At 50.9% G+C, this 17014-nt stretch overlaps 1 pseudogene; it reads left to right on the forward strand.

The window, feature by feature from the left end:
• The window catches only part of LOC141271388 (uncharacterized), a 117575-nt pseudogene that overhangs the window by 19136 nt on the left and 81425 nt on the right, over positions 1-17014 (forward strand).

Genomic DNA, 17014 nt, shown 5'->3' on the forward strand with positions numbered 1-17014 from the left:
ATGATATATTTCTAACATCATAGCATAACTGGGATCTATTAGGTCACTGCCTGATTACAAACTTCTGGCTGTGACGTTATATGCATCCATATGGGTGCACGTGGAATCTATTTTTAATATACTGTTGAAATAAAGTTTAATTTTATTTATTCACAATCTTTTTTCCCTTTCCCCTTTCCTATTAGTCTAATTTTTGTGTATAAATAATGACTAACACCTAGACCTTTTTCCAATTTTAAATTTATCCTTCCATAGAAAATAATTGTAATAACCATTTAATGACAATGAACCAGGCTAAGGAGTCTCCTTCCCATATCCTCACTATTAGGGATGAGCGAATCCGAGCGGTAAAGTTCAGGATGCATACTGGACATCTAGTGTTCGTTAACGAAACCCGAACATGGGCTTTTTTCTTTATGTCTGGTTTCCTGTTCGGGTTCGCCAGTCTAATAAAGCTTGATGAAAGGCTGCACTGCAGCCAATCAACATGCTTTTAGACTTTGGGCACTTGCAGAGTCATCACAGCCATGATAAGTATTGGCATGGCTGTGATTGGCTGGCGCAGCTGTGTAGGGATAGCATGCAGCTGGAGTGAGGGATAGTTTGTAACTGCGGACTCAGCAAATACAATGCTGTGTGTACTCTGCAACTTATATCTGTGCTAGTACTGTGCTAATAGCCACTGTGTGTACTCTGCACCCATATCTGTGGGAGTACTGTCCTTTAAGACGCTGTGTGTACTTTGCACCCCCCTCCTGTGGGAGTACTGTCCTTCAAGCCACTGTGTGTACTCTGCACCCATATATGTTGGAGTACTGTCCTTTAAGCTGCTGTGTGTACTATTCATCCCCTGCCTGTGGGGGTACTGTCCTTTAAGCCCCTGTGTGTACTCTGCACCCCCCGCCTGTGGGAGTACTGTCCTTTAAGCCTCTGTATGTACTCTGCACCCCTGCCTGTGGGAGTAGTGTCCTTTAAGCCACTGTATGTATTCTGCACCCCCGCCTGTGGTAGTACTGTCCTTTAAGCCGCTGTATGTTTTCTAGTACTCTGAGAAAAAAATAATTGCCATCAACAGTCTCGTTGCCATTTCTAGGCCCCAAAAATAATTTTTCTTGACTAGTGTGTATGGTCTTTAATAGTCTGGGAAATAAGTAATTGCTATCAACCATCTCGTTGCCATTTCTAGGCACAAAAAATAATTTTTCAGGAACGCTATGTGTTTTCTAGTACTGTTGCAAATAAATAAATCTACTTTTCCTCCATTTCTTTGCAAGTACTGTTGATATAGAAGGGTTAATGTTTTTCATCCTTTTCTGACATTTTTTTATTTCTCTGTCTCGTTTTTCTTGTCTACATTATTGTTTAGCATTACCCAGCCTCATAGTTTCATAATCAAGGACATTTATGCTTCTTATCTCATATGCAATATTCTGCTGATTTCTGCAAAAACATGTTATGAGAACCGGGTGAATAAAGTCGTCATGACCAGGTGGGGGGCTGTATTGAGTAACATTGCTTTTAAATGGTATAAGAGATAGTATTTTTTGTGTTAATAAACAGAAATTGATTTGCTCATGACCAGTGTGCAGTCCTTTCTCCGAGCACTCGTTATATTGGCGGGCCTAATCTTTTAATTCAGTCTCACTGGTGATCCGGCATATCTGACTTTGGGTCAGAACAAAAACAGCTATAACAGTGTTTAGAAAAAACACTTCCAAAACTGAGGAGCGCATCCAATAGGGGATGTAGACATGGTGGTGCTGGTGTAGGTGCTGATGGTGGTGGTGGTGAAGCTGATGCAGGGAGAGGACGTGGTTCTTCTGTACCTGCTATGTGCCCAAATACAACACCCTCCTCTTGTGTATGCAAGCGACAGGCTACAAGATGTTAAAAAGGTGTTAGTCTGGATGGCTAAGAGTCCCTCCAGTTCCTTTGCATCCACTGCAGAAAGTGCACAGATGGCACCTGAAGACCATGGTCATCGGGCTTCCACCTCACCCCCTTGCAAATCAGCAAGCAGTCTGAGCCCCAAGTCATGCAGCAGTCTCTTCTGCTTTTTGATGACACAGCTGGTTGTGATTCCGTGGACCATCCACCTAGCCCTGCCCCAGAAGTGGAAGAGACGGAGTTCACTGCTGCCCAAGCACTTATGTTGAGGATGAATACGTGGGAGAGCTAGTGCACACGGTCAGTGGACCATCTCAGCACATGTTAGATGATGACAAACCTCATTTTGCCAACTGCAGCATCTTTCTGCAGTGTGCAGACTGGCAAGGAGGGCAGGATTGAGGAATTGATGGAAAATGATGGGGGAGATGATGAGGTCCTAGACCCCACATGAAGCGGAGGCCATCCTAGTGATGTAAGCAGTTTGGAGGAAGAGGAAGTGGCCACGTTAACCCAGCAGCACAGCAAAAGAGTGAGCAGGGTGAAAAGGCACAGCAGGCAGCCCCTAGCCAGTACGTCAGCTGCTACTGCCTACCGCGTCGCTGAAATCAGCACACCAAACACAGCTCAAAAGAACTCCCTGGCATAGCATTTCTTCAGGGAATGTGCTGCCGACAAGTGACAGGTGGTTTGCATGTTGTGCCATCAGACCCTGATGTGAGGCATAAATGTTCTGAACCTGAGCACCACCTGTATGACGAGGCATCTGAATTCCAAGCACGAGGAGCAGTGGAGTACACATCTTAAAAAGCATGACAGATCTGAGTCTCCTCCTGCTCGCTTTTCTGCTGCGATCTCGGCCTCTTGCTCCCGCTCACAATCAACAGGGCCACCTGCCTCCCCGCAAAGGGAGGATGTGACAGCATCACCACCACCAACACCAGTGTCACTGAGCATCTCCATACCCACCCATGGAAGTGTTCAGCTTTCCATTCCCAAAATCCTTGATAGAAAGAGGAGATAACCCCAGCCACTACTCATTCCAATTACAGAACCTTTAAATTGTCATGGATGGCTACTCTGTCTTGCAACATCAACTGCTGACTCAGTTGAGAATTGGTTAATTTGCTTCACTGATGCCTTCCTTGGATGTGGTGCAAGTTTATCAGGTTGCGTCTCTGGAAAAAAAAAACTGATTCTCTGTTACCCGTGTGTACTCTACATCCCCGCCTGTGGGCGGTTTGAGATTGGATGGCTAAGAGTGCGTCCAGCTCCTTCACTTTGTGATTCACCAGGTCCCCTCTTAATCATGGCCCCAGTTCAAACAAACAATAAATTAGAAATGGAGTACAATTCTATTATCGCTAGCTGAAGTATTCAAGTGTGGTTGTGACGCGCCCCCTGGGCCAGTGCTGTTAGGGATACCCGGAGCCGGATCAGATGGGGGTTGTAGTCTCCGAGTGGCTGTGACCCGGTCCGTGCCCAGGGTGTCAAGCTCAGTGTGTGGCAGTCCTTATGATGTTACTAGATGTTCTTTTGTGTCGACTACGCCACCCGTTGAATTGCGGTCAGTACGGCCGCCGCTGCAGCAGGGTCCGCTGAGGCTGGTGATGTATGTGCAGCTCAGGTAGTATAACCCCCAACGGGAGGGGTATAGCCTCAGGGGGTCAGTTGCAGAGGATGGGGGTTGTGGTGGTGCAGCGAGGATGGAAATGAGACTCAGAGTCGGGCTGTGCAGTTCAGGGTTTGTTTACTTACTGCAGTTGTTCTGGTCACTCCGGCCTTAAGTGACCACCCGAGCCGTGCTGCGTCCACCAGGTCCTGGACTCAGCCAACCCCCAGGTGATTCTGGAGCGTGGTCCTGAGCTCCCTTTCTGTCCTGTCCTCTTCTCTGGCCTTCCCCACCAGGGATCCACCTATGTCCGGCTCCCTCGGGCCTCTTGGTGGTAAACCCTTGTCTCTGGGTTCCCTGACCCTATTCCTGGTCTGCCTTCCGGGTGGATTTAGTGGGTGATCGTGGCAGATCGGTCCTGCCCACGACCTCCGGTTCCTGGCTAAGGTGTGCTGTAGCCTCTGCCAGCTTGGGATCCGGTACCCTGTTGCCAACTCTTCACCCTCTGGTCTAATTTGGGCTCTTGGAGTTCCTTCTTTCTCCCCCTCTGGGTCTTTCTTTCTCCTCTCTCTCTCTCTTGGCCTTGGAGCTGCTCTTCTCCTCTGCTCTGACAGACTGACCTCACTCTGCAAAAGACCCTGTCCTAAGATGGTGCCCACCTTATATACTCCCTCTATGTGTGAGCTCAGGTGACCAGCACCCAATGAGCTCCTAGCACTACCCAGACTGCTCCCCCTATCTGCCCCTACACTACTGGGATGTTCCACCCCCCTCCCACTCCAGCCAGGAACAGACACTGTCGTACCTGCACATTTCTCTAGTGGGAGTACCATCGGTCTGTTCCTCGGAAATGGGATGTGTGTAGTGCATGCAGCTAACTGAGCTCAGTTCCACACTCCATCCTTACCCGGGAGTGGAATATCACACCTCTGGGTTGAGGTGCAATACCCCTGTAGCAGCCGAATCCTCAGGGTGCTACATTCCCCCCTGGTAAATCACAGCACGTCCTCGGGCTGTAAGATATAAACATCCACAAACATACATTTTTTTTTTTTTTATAAAACATAAACATATAAAACATCATATATTATCAGCATAAACTTTTCATATAAAACTTATCATAAATAACACTCTTGTTCCTCCGGCCACGGTGCAACTTGTGACCGGGTAAAGTGCGACAGTCTCTTGAAGAAACACGGTTTCCTATAAAACCGGTAGGGGGCGCCTTAGAAAGCGCAACTATATACAAGGGAATTATGGCCGCTCTCAGTCCTCGGCCAGGTATTAGGAACTAGGGACACACGGGTTTCAGTTCAATCGGCTGGTCCCAACGGGGACTATATTTTAACTAGAACAGTTCTTATACCCTGACGGGTAACTATATACAGTCTCTCTCTACCGTACTTCAACGACGGCGTCCTCCTGCTCCTTCTTTAGATTCTTCAGACCCGTCCGGGTCCTCTTGCTCCTCCTCACACCGCAGCTCCTCCTCCGTCAGGCGATGCACATGGAGGGCGTAGGGTCCTTTGGCACACTTGTGCCGGGTGAAGGTGACCTCGTCCCCTACATACAGGTCACGACCTCTGTGTCCCTCCGGCAGATGGCTTTCTACGTCTCTGCGGGTCACAAAGACGTCGCCGGGGGTCTGATGGTCTCTAATGAAGCCCCATCCGTGCTGCATGTTGAATTTTATCACAGTCCCGGTGGAAGGGGGACCATGTGCTGCACGGGGATTCCTCCTGGTCCGGCTCTTCTGCTCCGCGCTCCTTATCTGCGCTTGCTGTTCCCGGACCCGCCTCTCTCTCCGCTCCCTCTCGAAGACCTCGAGCTGCTGCCGGCAGCACTCTGCACGCTCTGCTGCGGCCGCCCGAGTCTCCTGAGTGAACCCCATGAGGTCTTCTCCGGTGGGGTCCCACTCGAACTGTGCCTCCTCCAGCGGGGGCGAGGTCCTCTTTACAGGCTTCGGAGCCGGAATCAGGGGCTCGCACATGGGCCTTGCTCTCTGGAGTTCCAGCTGAATATACTCCTGGGGCCATATGAAGGGCTGCCCATCCGGGCACGTATGCTGGGCGAACAGGTCCTCACCCAGGTGCGGTACTTTAGGTGCTATGGGCGCTGTGGTGGTAGCAGCGCCCGGGTTGACCAGGCCTTGCGACCAGGCTTGGGGCACGCTAAAGGAAAAGGGCACCGTAAGAACGGCGGCGCCCGTGGTTACTCGGCCCTGCGACCAGGCCGGTGGCTCCGCGGAGGTAGGGGGCGCTGTTGGTATTGCGGCGCCCGGGGGTACTAGGCCTTGCGACCAGGCCGGTGGTATTTCCTGCTTGGCCACGCTCGAGGTCGAGGCTTGTGACGTCACAGGGGTCGCGGCCGCAGTTTCCAGTTGAGGCCTAGTCGGCGGCGGTGACGATGCAGCGACGGGCACGGCAGGGGGAATTTCGGGCTCTGCGACGGGGAGCTGGGGCAGTGTCACGGGTGTGTTGCCACGAAGATCGTCACGAGTACACAGCCTGACTTCTCGCAGCTGACTTGTTGGTGCTTTGTGTTTTCTCGGCAGTGTAGGAGTTAATTCTCTCTCTCTCTGGGCTAGCTGAGGTCCAGCCTCGCCCAGCTGCAATCAATGCTTCTTTAGTGAGACTCCTTTATATTCCTGCAGGTCTGTTTGGGAGGTGTCGGTGAAAGCTTTTCATTCAGACTTACAGAGCGGATCGTGGTGTTTGGAGTTGCTGAGATAAGTGTATTTGGAAGTGTGTTTTCCCTTTCCTCGCTTTATCATTTATCTCCTTTCCCGTTGGTGTTCCCTCTGTTGTAGTTGTTTAGAAGTTGTATGCAAGGTGGTTTTGGTTTTTCCCTTGTACTGTCTCGTTCGTCTAAATACTGTGTGTGGGCATATTATTTCTGGTTCCCTATTGTTGTGATCGGGGTCCTTCTCAGGACTAGATTACTTAGGTGCAGGGATCCTCAGAAGGTAGGGGTTACGCTGGCGGCCTGGACCTCTGTACCTTTAACAGTACCTCCAGGATGAGGGATTAGTCAGGGCCCCAGCTTAGGGTCAGCTTAGGCCCCCTACCTCCAGTATTCTGTGACAGTGTGACATTTTCACCGACCATCTTAGTTTTTCTCCAGCTACCATGGATCCAGTAGCCGGTCTAGCTCGGCAGTTGCAGAGTTTGTCCATGGGGCTGGCGGACGTTAGGTCCAAGGTTTTGCATCCTCTGGAGCAAGCCGGACCAGAACCTAAAGTAGCTCTCCCTGACAGGTTCACTGGGGGGCGGGACAAGTTTTTTGTTTTCCGGGAGGCATGCAAATTGTACTTTCGGCTGCGGCCTCGGTCATCGGGCAGTGAAGAACAAAGGGTGGGAATTGTCATCTCGCTCCTACAAGGGGACCCACAATCTTGGGCGTTCTCTCTTCCCCCAAGCTCCCCGGTTCTCCAGTCAGTGGATAGGTTTTTCGCTGCTCTGGGACTCGTATATGATGACCCAGATCGGATCTCCCTTGCTGAGTCTAAGTTACGTAGGATTCAGCAGGGAGATCGTCCGGCGGAGGAATTCTGTTCGGAGTTCCGTAGGTGGGCCACGGACACCCAGTGGAATGACCCGGCTCTTAGGAGCCAGTTTTGTCATGGTTTATCCGACAAATTACAGGATGTGTTGGCACAGTATGACTCTCCCGCGTCACTGGAAGCCGCTATGGCCCTTGCTATTCGCGTTGACAGACGGCTTCGGGAGAGGTGCGGGATAACTCTACCCCCTGTAATGTCTCCACCTCCTACAAGGTCCCCTCATATGGTGGTTCCCCTGGTCAGTCCGGAGGAGCCTATGCAATTAGGAGGGACATCATTTCGGGGAAGGGGACCGGTGGTGCGCCATAAGACAGGAAGGTGTTTTCTCTGCGGGAAAAAGGGACATTTTATTGGGGGGTGTCCATCCCGTCCCTTGCAGAGTAAAGAGTCGTCGAAAAAACTGTTGATCCCAGGTTGTGTGGTGGACGGCAATCTGGGAGTAGGTATTTCGTCCCTAGGTTCGTCTCAGTTTCTCGTACCGGCGGAGGTGGTGGTCGGTACGAGAACTGAGAGGATATCTGTTCTTCTGGATAGTGGGGCCGGGGCTAATCTGGTTGATGCTCGGTTTGCCCGGGTTCAAGGTATGCGATTGAGTGAGTTGGCTAAACCCATCCCCATATTCTCGATCGATGCCAGACCTCTCGGTCAGGGAAGTTTTTTGCAAGCTGTGCATGGCGTAAAACTTCAAGTGGGGGCAATACATAAAGAACTGTTGTCTTGCTACGTGTTGGAGGGTCTTCCCACTCCTATAGTGTTGGGCCTTCCTTGGTTAGCTAAGCATAACCCGGTTATTAATTGGCAAACCAGAGAGATAAGCCAATGGAGTAAATTCTGTAATAAAAACTGCATGAACACGGTCATCGGTGCGGTTACTCCTTGGGTCTTACCTCCATTTCTGGCGGACTTTGAGGATGTATTCTCGGAGAATGGGTGTCAGGAACTACCTCCTCATCGCGTGTATGACTGTTCTGTAAAACTGCTCCCTGAGGCCAAGTTACCTAAAGCTAGGTTGTATAACCTTTCTGGTCCTGAGAGGCAGGCCATGAAGGATTATATTTCTGAAAGTCTGGCTAAGGGGCATATTAGACCTTCATCTTCTCCGGTGGCCGCGGGGTTCTTCTTTGTTAAGAAGAAAGATGGAGGCCTACGCCCTTGCCTGGATTTCCGTGAACTTAATCGGATTACGGTCCGAGATCCGTATCCGCTCCCACTTATTCCCGATCTCTTTAATCAGATCGTGGGCGCCAAATGGTTCTCTAAGTTGGATCTCAGGGGGGCGTACAATCTGATTAGGATGAAGGAGGGGGATGAGTGGAAGACGGCTTTTAACACTCCGGAGGGGCATTATGAGAACCTTGTCATGCCATTCGGTCTGACTAATGCCCCGGCGGTGTTTCAACACTTTGTTAATGATATTTTTCGCCACCTGGTGGGACAGTTTGTTGTCATATATCTGGATGATATCTTAATTTACTCGCCGGATCTGGTGTCTCATCAGGAGCACGTTAGACAGGTGTTACAGATCTTGCGGGATAATAAACTGTATGCCAAGTGGGAAAAGTGTGTGTTCGCCGTACAGGAACTCCAGTTTTTAGGCTTCCTGGTTTCAGCGTCCGGTTTTCGTATGGACCCTGGGAAAGTGCGGGCAGTTCTTGAGTGGGATCGGCCGGAGAATCTTAAGGCACTACAACGTTTCCTGGGGTTTGCTAACTATTACCGGAAGTTCATTCGTAATTTCTCGTCCATGGTTAAGCCTCTCACAGACATGACTAAAAAGGGGACGGATTTTTCTAGGTGGTCTGACAAGGCTTGTCAAGCATTCTCCTCCTTGAAAAAATGTTTTGCCTCGGCACCCATACTCATTCAACCTGATGCGTCTCAGCCATTCTTTGTAGAGGTAGACGCTTCCGAGGTAGGGGTGGGAGCAGTATTGTCACAGGGTTCGTCCCCTGGTAAGTGGCATCCGTGCGCCTTTTTCTCTAAAAAATTGTCGTCCGCTGAGAGGAATTACGATGTCGGCAATAGGGAACTCTTGGCCATTAAGTTAGCTTTTGAGGAGTGGCGCCATTTTTTGGAGGGGGCAGTTCATCCGGTCACCGTCATCACCGATCACAAGAACCTGCTATATCTGGAGTCCGCTAAACGTCTGAATCCCAGACAAGCTAGGTGGTCATTGTTTTTTACCAGGTTTAATTTCGTCGTTACATATCGTCCTGGGTCTAAAAATGTAAAGGCGGATGCCTTATCTCGTAGTTTCCCTGGGGCCGGGAATACGGACGACCCGATTCCTATTCTTCAGGAGGGGGTGGTGGTTTCGGCAGTATGCTCTGAGCTGGAGGAGGAGATATTGGAGGCTCAGGGAGACGCCCCTGTTGGACCTCCGGGGAGACTGTTCGTTCCAGATCAGTTGCGACAAAAGGTGATCGAGGCACACCATAACTCAGTTTTTGCAGGACACCCGGGGAGTAAAGCAACTGTGGATCTCCTCTCGCGTCGGTTTTGGTGGCCTAACTTACATAAAGAGGTGGTAACTTTTGTCGCGTCCTGTGGGGTTTGTGCGCGCTCTAAGACCTCACATACCCGTCCGTCTGGGGCCCTCTTACCTTTGAAGATCCCGGAGCGTCCTTGGACTCATCTGTCTATGGACTTTATTACTGACCTCCCTCCGTCTTCGGGTAAAACGGTCATACTCGTTGTAGTGGACAGGTTCAGCAAGATGGCACATTTTATCGCTCTTCCGGCTCTCCCTAATGCTAAAACTCTTGCGCAGGTGTTCATTGGGGAGATTGTGAGGCTTCACGGGGTACCCTCCGAGGTGGTGTCTGATCGGGGGTCTCAGTTTGTGTCCAAGTTCTGGAAGGCGTTTTGTGCACGGCGGGGGATGCATTTGTCATTCTCGTCGGCTTTTCATCCTCAGACCAATGGTCAGACGGAACGTATGAACCAGAGCTTGGAGACATATCTTCGGTGTTTTGTGTCAGAGAACCAGGAGGACTGGGCTTCTTTCCTACCTCTGGCAGAGTTTGCTCTCAATAATAGGCGGAGCGAGTCCACTGGTAAGTCCCCGTTTTTTGGGGCATATGGTTTTCACCCCCAGTTTTGTACTTTCAGTAGGGGGGGCTCTTCGGGGGTTCCGGAGGAGGAACGATTTTCCTCATCTCTCGCTTCAGTATGGAGAGGGGTGCTGAAGAATCTGAATACTATGGGGAACCGATACAAACGTATGGCTGATAGGAGGAGAGTGTCTGGTCCGGACCTAAGTGTGAACGATCAGGTATGGTTGTCTACCAGGAATATTAAACTTAAGGTTCCCTCCTGGAAACTGGGTCCCAGGTTCATCGGGCCGTACAGAATCAGTTCTGTTATTAATCCGGTGGCATTCCGTCTTGACCTCCCCCCTACGTTTAAAATTCACAACGTGTTTCACAGATCATTGCTTAAGAGGTATGTGGCGCCGGTGGTACCGTCACCTTTACCTCCCCCTCCTGTGGTTGTCAATGGTAACTTGGAGTTCCAGGTATCGAGGGTCATTGATTCACGCTTTAATCGCCGGTCCCTTCAGTACTTGGTTCATTGGAAGGGGTATGGTCCTGAGGAGAGGATGTGGGTTCCTGCGTCGGATATTAACGCAGACCGATTAGTTCGGGCCTTCCACACGACTCACCCGGATAAACCTGGCCCTGAGGGTCCAGAGGCCCCTCGTAGAAGGGGGGGTACTGTCACGGGTGTGTTGCCACGAAGATCGTCACGAGTACACAGCCTGACTTCTCGCAGCTGACTTGTTGGTGCTTTGTGTTTTCTCGGCAGTGTAGGAGTTAATTCTCTCTCTCTCTGGGCTAGCTGAGGTCCAGCCTCGCCCAGCTGCAATCAATGCTTCTTTAGTGAGACTCCTTTATATTCCTGCAGGTCTGTTTGGGAGGTGTCGGTGAAAGCTTTTCATTCAGACTTACAGAGCGGATCGTGGTGTTTGGAGTTGCTGAGATAAGTGTATTTGGAAGTGTGTTTTCCCTTTCCTCGCTTTATCATTTATCTCCTTTCCCGTTGGTGTTCCCTCTGTTGTAGTTGTTTAGAAGTTGTATGCAAGGTGGTTTTGGTTTTTCCCTTGTACTGTCTCGTTCGTCTAAATACTGTGTGTGGGCATATTATTTCTGGTTCCCTATTGTTGTGATCGGGGTCCTTCTCAGGACTAGATTACTTAGGTGCAGGGATCCTCAGAAGGTAGGGGTTACGCTGGCGGCCTGGACCTCTGTACCTTTAACAGTACCTCCAGGATGAGGGATTAGTCAGGGCCCCAGCTTAGGGTCAGCTTAGGCCCCCTACCTCCAGTATTCTGTGACAGTGTGACAGGCAGGCACGCGGTTTCCCGGCTCGGGGTAGAGACGTCCCCTTTACCTGCCTCCGTCCGTTCAGCTCCCTTCTCGGCGCCGTCTCCTGCCTTCATTCCTCCTGCGCCATCCTCAGAGGCGGTCTGTCTCCTCGTCTCAGGTGGCGTGCTCCGCTGACGGGTTTCGGTCTGCTGGGCCATCTCTCGGCTTCACTCCGCCAACGTCTCTCGCTGCACCCGGGCCATCCTCCGTGCGAGGCCCTCCAGCGCGGTCTGTGCACACTCCCGGTCTCGGGGGAGCTGTGCTAGGATCTCCAGCAGGCCTTCTGGAGTGGCGACCTGCAACAGGCTCCTGACCACTGGGTCGGTGCTGCCTGACTCTCCCTCCATCTCCGGGTAGGCTCTCTCTGGACTCTCTTCCAGACGTCTTGTCTCCGGGTGCGCTCTCTCCAGACTGCTCCAGGCAACACCCATCTTTGCTCTCTTGTTCTGTCTCCGCCCACATCGAGGGTGGTCCCGGGGCAACTTAGTGATTGTCAGTTCCAGGGGCAGTTCTCTTACGCTGATGGACACTTCCAGCATCACAGTCTCTGTTGGTGGGCGCGGTTTCCGCTTTTGGCGCCATTCTTCGACCTGGCCCACGATGGGAGGTGGCCTCTTGCCACCCTCTGGCACGCCCATAATGGCGTCCGCTCTTCCAAGGCGGGAAATCTTTGGAAATGGCGGGAAAAAGCTGCAAATGGCGGACAACCGGCGGGAAACGACCTGTGATGGGGCCCGATGGAACCGGCGGGAGACTTCTTTTTGAGGTAACGGTGAACTTTTCTTCAGGCACGCAGTACCCGGTTGTTGCGGGCACGTAATCCTGCCGACTACGCCAAAGTTGACGCGCCCCCTGGGCCAGTGCTGTTAGGGATACCCGGAGCCGGATCAGATGGGGGTTGTAGTCTCCGAGTGGCTGTGACCCGGTCCGTGCCCAGGGTGTCAAGCTCAGTGTGTGGCAGTCCTTATGATGTTACTAGATGTTCTTTTGTGTCGACTACGCCACCCGTTGAATTGCGGTCAGTACGGCCGCCGCTGCAGCAGGGTCCGCTGAGGCTGGTGATGTATGTGCAGCTCAGGTAGTATAACCCCCAACGGGAGGGGTATAGCCTCAGGGGGTCAGTTGCAGAGGATGGGGGTTGTGGTGGTGCAGCGAGGATGGAAATGAGACTCAGAGTCGGGCTGTGCAGTTCAGGGTTTGTTTACTTACTGCAGTTGTTCTGGTCACTCCGGCCTTAAGTGACCACCCGAGCCGTGCTGCGTCCACCAGGTCCTGGACTCAGCCAACCCCCAGGTGATTCTGGAGCGTGGTCCTGAGCTCCCTTTCTGTCCTGTCCTCTTCTCTGGCCTTCCCCACCAGGGATCCACCTATGTCCGGCTCCCTCGGGCCTCTTGGTGGTAAACCCTTGTCTCTGGGTTCCCTGACCCTATTCCTGGTCTGCCTTCCGGGTGGATTTAGTGGGTGATCGTGGCAGATCGGTCCTGCCCACGACCTCCGGTTCCTGGCTAAGGTGTGCTGTAGCCTCTGCCAGCTTGGGATCCGGTACCCTGTTGCCAACTCTTCACCCTCTGGTCTAATTTGGGCTCTTGGAGTTCCTTCTTTCTCCCCCTCTGGGTCTTTCTTTCTCCTCTCTCTCTCTCTTGGCCTTGGAGCTGCTCTTCTCCTCTGCTCTGACAGACTGACCTCACTCTGCAAAAGACCCTGTCCTAAGATGGTGCCCACCTTATATACTCCCTCTATGTGTGAGCTCAGGTGACCAGCACCCAATGAGCTCCTAGCACTACCCAGACTGCTCCCCCTATCTGCCCCTACACTACTGGGATGTTCCACCCCCCTCCCACTCCAGCCAGGAACAGACACTGTCGTACCTGCACATTTCTCTAGTGGGAGTACCATCGGTCTGTTCCTCGGAAATGGGATGTGTGTAGTGCATGCAGCTAACTGAGCTCAGTTCCACACTCCATCCTTACCCGGGAGTGGAATATCACACCTCTGGGTTGAGGTGCAATACCCCTGTAGCAGCCGAATCCTCAGGGTGCTACAGTTGCCTGCTTTGAACACTAATTTTTTCAAAGGAAACACTTTGGGTCCCCGGGTCCTTAAGGCAAGTGCATTGGGAAGGCAGCCCAAGGCAAAGGGGCTGGGACTAGCAGTAGCAAGCCTCGCGGCGGACCGCCAGCTGTATCCAGAATCAAACTATGAGCTTTTTATCTGCGGCTACTTGTACGCTACTGGAGTTTAAATTTTGGAGCTGTGGGGGAAATGTGAAAACATGCTCTGTGGTTGAAATTTTTAATAAGATTCTGTGGGGGCACTCTGGACCATGCTCTGTGGGTGAAATTTTTAAGAAAGCACTACTCATCACTAATCACTATAGTTTTAAATGCTTGGAAAAGACTCAAGACTGTTCACTATAATCAAGAAAATACAGCTGCACACTGAAATGTTATAATATGCAAACATTGAATATATGAAATTGGAACTGCATTATTATTATTAATAAGCCATGGCGACTTGATGGATGAATGCTCTGTAGGAAGATCGATCTTGTACAAGCCTAGATAGGTCCACCAGGGTCTTCTCCGCTGTTATTTTGATTGCATCAATCCATCGGGTTGCTGGTTTTCCTCTTTGCCTTGTCCCTTCCATTCTTTCAACCATGATGTCCTTCTCCACTGATTGCTCTCTTTGTCCGGCGTCTTCCTGCTCCCCTGTTGCTGCTGTGGCACGCACCGTGCGCAGCTTCCCGGGCACTGTGCTTAGGGCCCGCGCGCGCTGCCTCCTTCTTAAAGGGGCCACACGCGCCGTCCTAAAGAGTACCCGGCCAATGGCCGGGGGACTTCTCCTATATAAGGCAACTCCTCCAAAATGGAGGTGCCTGGGCAAGGTTGTTGTCTGTGTGCTAACACTTTCATCGGTCCGTTCGAGGTTCTGAAACAAATCAATCCCGTGGCTTACAAGCTGAAACTCCCAGTCACGGATTCCCAACTCCTTTCATGTATCCCTCCTCAAACCAGTTGTTCTTAATTCCTTCTCTGACGATCCAGGTACCACCCCAGCTCCAGTCTCCGCTGAGGACGTCTTTGAGGTAGAAAACATTTTGGCCACCAAGAGGGTAAGAGGAAAGACTTTCTTTCTTGTGGATTGGAAGGGGTTTGGCCTGGAGGAGTGGTCTTGGGAACCCAGGGAGAACATTCATGCCCCTCATCTTCTTAGCACGCGCGCGCTCCCTCCCTCTTAAAGGGGCCGCGCGCGCTATCCTAAAGAGTCACCGGCCAATGGCCGGAAGACTTCTCCTATATAAGGCAACTCCTCCAAAATGGAGGTGCCTGTTCAAGGTTGTTGTTTGTGTGCTAACACTTTCCTCAGCCCTCAGGTCCCGCTGCCTGTCAGTCCTGCCTGCCAGTCTGTCTGTCAGTCCAACCCGCCAGTCTGTCTAACAGTTCTGCCCGCCAGTCTGGTTACAGCCGTGCCGGCCAGTCTGCTTACCTGGAGCACCTGCCAGTTACCTGCCGTGCCCGTCAGCCTGCCTACCTGGAACACCTGCCAGTTACCTGCCGTGCCCGCCAGCCTGCCTACCCGGAGCACCTGCCAAGTAACCTGCCGTGTCCGCCAGCCTGCCTACCAGGAGCACCTGCCAGTTACCTGCCGCGCCCACCAGCCTGCCAACCCGGGGCACCTGCCAAGTAACCTGCCGTGCCGGCCAGCTTGCCTACCCGGAGTAGCTGTCTGGCTATCCGCCGTACCTGCCTGCTTGACTACCCGGTGCACCTGCCTGGTTATCAGCCGTACCTGCCTGCTTATCTACCCGGACCACCCGCCAGCCTTCCTGCCGTGCTCATCCGCTGTACCGGTCAGCTCCTGTCATCTGACCCATGGGAGTCACCTGCTCTCACACAAGGTTGGTCCCAGAGTGGCACCTGGTTCACCTGCCCGGTCCCTCCCAGGTTCACGGAGTCGACTACGCCGCCGTGTGACCTGGGTCGGCCCGAGTAGGCACTTAGTCAAGCCCCTCTGGTCCCTCTTTGCACCGAAGCACAGAGGTTCCACCACCCGGACTTGTAACAATATGATGTGTCCAAAGTACGCAGGTTGTAGCTTGGTGATCCTTGTTTCAAGTGACATGTCTGGCTTGTTTTATTTCAAAACTGATTTGTTTGTTCTTCTTGCCATCCATGGTATTGATAGCATCCTTCTCCAGAACCACATTTTGAAGGCATTGATCCTTCTTCTGTCTTGTTTCTTTATCGTCCAGGTTTCACATCCCTATGTTACCGCAGAAAAGACCAGACTATGTATGAGCCATATCTTCTTCGTTTCCAGTTAAATGTTCCTCAGTTTAAAGACCTTGTCCAGTGACTTCATTTTTGATTTGCCCATAGCAAGGAAGTCCTATTGACTTCCAGTGTCATTGCTACATCTTGAGTGATGATTCATCCGAGAAGGTTGAAGTCCTTTACAACTTCCAGTTCGTTACCTTCCATCTCAAATATGTCCCGACTGTACCTGGCAGTAGTCAATATCTTTGTCCTTATATTGAGTAGTAATCCCATGCTCAATCTCTCCTTATTAACACTCCGCAATAAGTCCTTAATTCCATCTACACTTGTTTCTATCAACGTTGTATCTTCTGTGTATTTAAGATTGTTAATAATTCATCGAGCAATTTTGATTCCTTCTTTTTTTTTTGGCAGATCCAGCCTTCCTGAAAATAGCTTGTGCATATAAATTGAAGAGAAATGGTCACAGCATGCAGTCTTGCCCGACACCTCGCTCTACTTTGAACCATGCCTTGTTCCGTTTGGACCGTTGCTTCTTGGTCATTGTAAAGGTTCCTAATGAGACTGATCAGATGGTTCGGAACACCCATATCCTTCATGGTATTGAAAATGAAGGTACTTAGCGCACACATTGTCCAATTCATTCATATATTTTCTATAGCAGTAATGCAGTTCTAATTTCATATATTCAATGTTTGCAGATTACAGCATTTCAGAGTGCAGTTGTATTTTACTGGTTATACTGAATAGTTTTTTGATATTTGTAGTACACTTCTTTCTGGCTGAGCATCCACCCATCAGCCTATGGTATTTTTAATTAGAACTGGACCCTGCCTGCCCTTAAAATTGTAGGTTTTCAGTCCGGGAAAGACATATAAGGGTTAGAGTCCCAAAAAAGGGGTATGACTTGTCGCGGCAATAGTTTTGCTTGTTTTTTTTGCATTCGAATTTCCTTGTTTTTCCCAAGAAAAAAGTAGAAAAATTCTGTCAGTCTTTCTCCAAGAAAATGTGTATGTACTCCTCCCCTGCATGTGACTGGTCACATGACTGTGACATCATCACAGGTCCTGTGCGCACAAAACAGCCATATATCTGGTGTGCGGCTCTGCGGGTGGAGGTATGTCGAAAGGGACCATTAACACATTAACTAAAAGAGGCCACAAAACAATATAGGGGCTGGTGTGATCCTCTCCATATATTGCTTACATCTGACCACTGCTGGGGCAGATATCAGCTGATCGGTGGTATATGTCATCTGTGTGTGAGTCTTGACTAATTCCTTCTAAATTTTTAACATTTATATATG

Source organism: Phyllobates terribilis, unplaced genomic scaffold (assembly GCF_046119375.1).
Source record: "Phyllobates terribilis strain yellow unplaced genomic scaffold, ASM4611937v1 Scaffold_5__5_contigs__length_657084704, whole genome shotgun sequence".
Classification (NCBI taxonomy): Eukaryota; Metazoa; Chordata; class Amphibia; order Anura; family Dendrobatidae; genus Phyllobates; species Phyllobates terribilis.